The sequence below is a fragment of the Phoca vitulina genome, unplaced genomic scaffold (assembly GCF_004348235.1).
Source record: "Phoca vitulina isolate PV1807 unplaced genomic scaffold, GSC_HSeal_1.0 scaffold20, whole genome shotgun sequence".
Taxonomy (NCBI): Eukaryota; Metazoa; Chordata; class Mammalia; order Carnivora; family Phocidae; genus Phoca; species Phoca vitulina.
Window position 1 is genome coordinate 18,212,189 of NW_022589723.1, and position 6,950 is coordinate 18,219,138.

The 6,950-nt window shown below is 39.7% G+C and overlaps 1 pseudogene; it reads right to left on the minus strand.

The window, feature by feature from the left end:
* Positions 1-663: 663 nt before the first annotated feature.
* Positions 664-2,526, minus strand: LOC116640520 (annotated as a pseudogene).
* Positions 2,527-6,950: the final 4,424 nt, after the last annotated feature.

Here is a 6,950-nt window from a genome sequence, read left to right on the forward strand (position 1 = left end):
TTGCCATCACCTATGTCACCCATCCCCCCAACCCCACTCCCCTCTGGTAACCATCAGTTTGTTCTCTATAGTTTAGGGTCAGTTTCTTGGTTTGCCTCTCTCTCTCTCTCCCCCCCCCCCCCCCGGTCATTTGTTTTGTTTCTTAAATTACCCATATGAGTGAAATCACATGTATTTGTCTTTTTCTGACTTATTTTGCTTAGCATTATACTCACTAGTTCCATCCATGTCACTGCAAATGGCAAGATTTCATTCTTTTTTATGGCTAAGTAATATCCCATTGTATATAAATACCACATCTTTATCAATTCATCAGTTGATGGACATTTAGACTGTTTCCATATTTGGGCTATTGTAGTTGTGCTGCTATAAACACAGAGGTGCATGTATCCCTTCGTAGTAGTATTTTTGTTTTCTTTCGCTAAATACCTAATGGTGCAATTGCTGGGTCATAGGGTAGTTCTATTTTTAACTTTTTGAGGAAACTCCATACTGTTTTTCAGAAAGGCTGCACCAGTTTGCATTCCCACCAACAGTGCAGAAGAGTTCCCCTTTCTTCACATCCTCGCCAATACCTGTTGTTTCTTTTTCTTTTTTTCCATTTGAAAGTAGTTATTGATTAACTGAACAGAGTACAGAAATAATCATGGTAGATACCTTAGTTCATCGTCTAATAAGCCTATTGGTCTGGTCTTCCCTGTTGCCAGCATCTCCACCTTCTACAAAATGGGTGGTCTTTTTCTTCATTTCCCCTCATGGAGAAGATAATTTGAAGGGCCATAAAAAGTTGTTTGCTTCTTTGAAACATTTTCCAACAGAATAGATCTCATGAATCAGATCCTCCATGCAGATGATGCCATATTTACCAATCAATGTGTTATGTGTCAGGGCAATTCACTTCGTGTTGATTTTGCCATAACCACACTTGTAGATCAATTCATTCACTGACTTCAGGTTTGGGTACCCCCATGCTATATATGGTTCCACAATCCTTAGCATGTTAACTGAAGCCTTGTTGAGCTTAACAAAGGTGCCATTGAAGATCTGGCGAAGGTGAAGAAGCTGCAACATCTTTCAAACCTTTGGGCTCACACCACTGATACCTCTGATCCTGATGACAAATGCCAATTTGGTTTCTGCAGGTATGTAGAAGTTGCCAGCTTTTTTTTTTTTGCCATCCTCACCATTCAAATCTCAGTTCTGTACATCTACCTATATTCCTTGTGGTAATGGTTAGCCTTTTCATAGATAAGCTTACTCCTTGCATTTCTTTTGGGTAAACTTCTTTCTTAAGGGTTTCTGGCACAGCAGGAACCTTCTTTTCCCTCTCTTCTCCACCCTCCCTGGTTCCAGCTGGAAAAGAGACCTGTTGTTTCTTGTGTTGTTGATTTGAGCCATTCTGACAGGTGTGAGGTGATATCTCATTGTAGTTTTGATTTGTATTTCCCTGATGCTTAGTGATGTTGAGCATCTTTTCATGTGTCTGTTGGACATCTGTGTCTTCTTTGTAAAAATGTCTATTCGTGTCTTCAGGACATTTTTTAATGGGATTATTCATTTTTTGGGTGTTGAGTTTTATAAGTTCTTTATATATTTTGGATATTAACCCTTTATCACATATGTCATTTGCAAATATCTTCTCCTATTTAAAAGGTTGCCTTTTAGTTTTATTATTTCCTTCGTTGTACAGAAGTTTTTATTTTGATGAAGTCCTGATAGTTTATTTTTTGCTTTTGTTTCCCTTGCCTCAGGAGAGATATCTAGTAAGAAGTTGCTATGGCAGATATCAAAGAGATTACTGCCTGTGTTCTCTCTAGAATTTTAATGGTTTCATGTCTCACATTTAGGTCTTTAATCCATTTTGAATTTATTTTATTTTTTAAAAAGATTTTATTTATTTATTTATTTGACAGAGAGACACAGCGAGAGAGGGAACACAAGCAGGGGGAGTGGGAGAGGAAGAAGCAGGCTTCCCGCTGAGCAGAGAGCCCAATGTGGGGCTTGATCCCAGGACCCATGACCTGAGCCAAAGGCAGACGCTTAACGACTGAGCCACTCAGGCGTCCCTTGAATTTGTTTTGTGTAAGGTGTAAGAAAGTGGTCCAACTTCATTATTTTGCATGTTGCTGTCCAGTTTTCCCAACACCATTTGTTGAGGAGACTGTCTTTCTCCCCATTGCATATTCTTTCCTGTTTTGTTGAAGATTAATTGACCATGTAGTTGTAGGTTCATTTCTAGGTTTTCTATTCTGTTCCATTGATCTATGTGCCTATTTTTGTGCTAGTACCGAACTGTTTTGATCACTACAGCTTTATAATGTAACTTGAAGTCCAAAATTGTGATGCCTCCAGGAAAGCTGGACATTTTAGATAAAACTCTGTAGCAAATCTGGTTTCTGATTTCTAGCCCCAGTGATAGTTGTTGCTGTTTTTCCCTTTGTTTTTTTTAAACCTGCCTGGACTAAATCTGTGGCTGTCTCCCTCACATTGTGTGCTTACTGATGTCTCTGGCTTTTTAGGGGTCATCCTGTACCTGCATAGCTTAGTGGTTAGTCCAGGATTCATCAGAGGTTGCGCTCAAACACCCAGAGCCAGTAGGACTTCCATTCTCTGCTATTAGATGTATGTGTGGTTTGGAGAGAACTTTCACATTTTAGGCAGTTTTCACATCTGCTTAACTTTTACTTTCCAACAGGACCTGTTATGTTTCCTCTGTGTACATGCAGCCTCTGGTTGGCCAGTGATGGATGGAGAGCCACTATCTATGACTATCTATTTCCTGATCTCTTTTTTATATTACTGGCTAATCCTTGATCAATTGCTTACCCCAATCAGGACTGCAACCTCAGGCCAGCAGATGCCACTGGATTTTTCACATTTGTCTCCATATTAAAAGAGGTTTTCATGACTTGCTCCACCTTGATAGATTACATCACCAATCAAACTTATAGGGGAGTAGGGCATGAAGGAGTAGCCTCTGGGACAAATGACACAGACCATTTTTACCTGATGTGTAGAATTTTTAATAATTGACACTTCTCAATTTGTTGTGTGCATCTGATTGATTTCTAGAGCACTGAAATGGATATTTTTGATAATTTTGCCTTATACTTGTTTTCCATAGAGAGGATTTGTTTATCTCCTTTCTTCATCAATGTGAGAAGTCTTGCCCTGAAATCCATTTTTATGTTAGATAAAACTGTGTTTATCAAGCAGGTGTTTATGAGATACTAGCTTGTTGGTTGGTAAAAAATCTGTTTCATAGGTTGCAAATATTTGGGAAATGTTGAGTTAAACAAAATTAAATGGGGTTCTTTATTATAGAACTTCACAGGGTCATGAATATGCCAAGATACACTGCACATCTGTAAGAGCAGGGCTGTGAGTAGAATAAAAGTATGCAGCATTTCCCACTTAATTTAGCCACAGAATACCTTTTACAACGAATTTCTTTTAACAAGTTAAGAAACACTGGTAAATGTTAGGACAAATGAACTGCTTAGACTTTAGGACAAATTTAGGGATTAGTTTTAGTGGAGATGGTCATCAATGGGTACTTTATATTCCCACAGATTATTGCCAGTAGTGGGGAACTAATAACCAGATGTTCTCCTAGTGTGTCTTTTTTCTCATAATTCTTTCTCTGATTCTGCTTTAATCCCTGACACTCTCAGCTCCCACAAATCCCACTTCTGAGGCAAACGCATTTAATCTGCCTTGACAGAGAAGGTAGAGTTGGGACCTGGATGGATCTCTGCGTTCCTAGTTCCTTGCTTCCTTCCTAAAAAGGTTTTAATTTTCCTTATGATTATAAAAGTAATATATTATCATTTTAAAAAATTCAATAAATACCAAAAAGCATAAAGAAAAATATACAGAGTAATCATAATTCCACCATCCTAGGCAACCACCTTTAACATTTCGGTATTTATGTATCCAAATATTTTTCTATGTACACCCTTTAAGAAATGTAAAATGAGTGCTTATTAAGTGTCAGGAATTGTGCCAGGTGCTAGGAAAATGGTGGTAAACACTTGATCCCTGCCTTCAAGTTGCATTTAGTCTAGTGGGGAGAAAGACATTAAATAAATCCAGCAAATAATTTTATACTTACAAATTGTGGTAAGTGTGAGATTGACATGTATTTTGTCAAAGACAGACATACATTTTTTTTTTTAAGATTTTTATTTTTTTGACAGATAGAAACATAGAGAGAGAGGGAATACAAGCAGGGGGAGTGGGAGAGGGAGAAGCAGGCTTTCCGCTGAGCTAGGAGCCCGATGCGGGGCTCGATCCCAGGACCCTAGGATCATGACCTGAGCCGAAGGCAGATGCTTAACGACTGAGCCACCCAGGAGCCTCCCCCCCCCTTTTTTTTTTAGCAAATGTTTTTTTTTTTTTAATTTTTTTATTGTTATATTAATCCCCATACATTACATCATTAGTTTTAGATATAGTGTTCCATGATTCATTGTTTGTGCATAACACCCAGTGCTCCATGCAGAACGTGCCCTCCTCAATACCCATCACCAGGCTAACCCATCCTCCCACCCCCCTCCCCTCTAGAACCCTCAGTTTGTTTTTCAGAGTCCATCGTCTCTCATGGTTCTCTCCCCCTCCGATTTCCCCCCCTTCATTCTTCCCCTCCTGCTACATTCTTCTTCTTCTTTTTTTCTTTCTTAACATATATTGCATTATTTGTTTCAGACGTACAGATCTGAGATTCAAAAGTCTTGCACAATTCACAGTGCTTACCAGAGCACATACCCTCCCCAGTGTCCATCACCCAGTCACCCCATCCCTCCCACCCCACCCCCCACTCCAGCAACCCTCAGTTTGTTTCCTGAGATTAAGAATTCCTCATATCAGTGAGGTCATATGATACATGTCTTTCTCTGTTTGACTTATTTCGCTCAGCATAATACCCTCCAGTTCCATCCACGTCGTTGCAAATGGCAAGATCTCATTCCTTTTGATGGCTGCATAATATTCCATTGTATATATATACCACATCTTCTTTATCCAGTCATCTGTTGATGGACATCTTGGCTCTTTCCACAGTTTGGCTATTGTGGACATTGCTGCTATAAACATCGGGGTGCACGTACCCTTTCGGGTCCCTAGTTTTGTATCTTTGGGGTAAATACCCAGGAGTGCAATTGCTGGATCATATGGGCCTCCCCCCCTTTTTTAAGAGAGAAATCAGGGGAGGCACAGAGGGTGAGGGAGAGAGAGAATCCCAAGCAGGCTCCACACAGGGCTCAATCTCACGACTCAGATCATGACCTGAGCTGAAATCAAGAGTCAGACATTTAACCAACTGAGCTATCCAGGCACCTCCATACATACATATGTTTTATAACCTGTTTTCTTCACTTACATCAACGTATCATGAATATTTTCCCATGACAATAAATATAGATTCTGCACTAGAATTGAGAATAAGAAAAACATGCTCCTATCCCTGAGGGTTTGGTTCTAACTGGGGAGAGAGACATATAAATAGATCATTTCAATTCAATTTTAGTAGGGGTTGTATAAGGTACAAGCATGGGGCAGGGAAGGCTTCATAGGGGAAGTGACTGCCTGAGTTCTGTTTTAAAGGATAAATAGAAAATTTCTAGTTAAGAGTGGAAGAATATACCAGGCAGTCAGCATGTGCAAAAACATGAAAGTTAAAAGCGTGGCATAATTAGAGAACCGTTGGCAGCTTGATATTGCTAAAACAAAAAAATGCTAACCTAAGCTTAGTAGGATAGAATGCCAGAGAGGCAGGCAATGGGAAAGCTACCAAGGCCTATGTCCCCTGGTAAGGAGTTTGCATTTATCCACTTGACTATTTTGAACTGAGAATAACATGATCAGATTTCTGAGATAGAAAGCTCTCTCTGAAGGGTTGGCTGAAAAGAGAAGAAACTGGTGATAGTGGGTGATAATTAGAAGATTTTCACAATAATCCAGGACAGAGACGGTGGCAAGGGAAATAGAGCAATTGGAGGTGTATTAACCATGTTATTAGGGGTAAATGGAAGCAAATTAGCTGGAGTAGGAAATCAGAATTATTGGTGAGAGCTGACAAGAGCTTCGCAGGGAAAATACGACCAAATGCTAAACTCAAGAGCAAAGGGATGAAGAAAGCTAACTGGAGTTTAGAAGTTGAGGGACTTAGGAATAGGAATAGCATAGACTAGACTCCCCTGGAGCCTAGGGGAGAGTCTGGCTGAGGACACAGGTGAGATCTGGAGCCATGGATATTTGTATGTCCTTGGAACTCCCCTTTCACGTGGTTGCCAGGCACATTCCCTGGACAGCATGACAACCTTGCAGTAAGTGAGCGTGAACAACTGTTGTTTGTCTTTAATAGTCCCATCAAGTGAAGGCAAAAATTTTTTGGGAAAATGTTCTATGAAAGAATGATTCCCTAGAGATACATCTTGAGAAGAAGTGGGCTGAATTTCCTTGGTCACGCGGTAGAATCTAAGACTTTTGGAGTGAAAGCTAACATGTATGTATAATATATTTCTGAAGAAATAGATTATAGCAGTTGTTTCTAGGGAAGGGAAGTGGGCAGCTGGGAGACAGGAAGAGAGGAAGATTTTTCTCAGTACCTTTTATACATTTTGAGTTTTGAATGAAGAGAATTTAACATCTATTCAAAACAAAAGTTTTTAAAAAGGAAGCTGAGGAAATGCAGAAGAAAAACATTACCTTTTCACACATCTGTATATATTTCCAAGTGACACAGTCCTGCTTGGAAAGTGGTGGGGCTGCTGATATTCATGTGAGGAATAAATTAGTTTGACCCACTGCAGTCTTAGGACCACTGTACCTTCTTAAAATATACTGAGACATTTCTCTGCCCTATTTTCAACTCAATGAGAGCCACCTTCCTCCCTGACTGGAAGAAGAGAGGAAATCCATTTCTAGAGGGTTTAATTTAATAGGTTCAA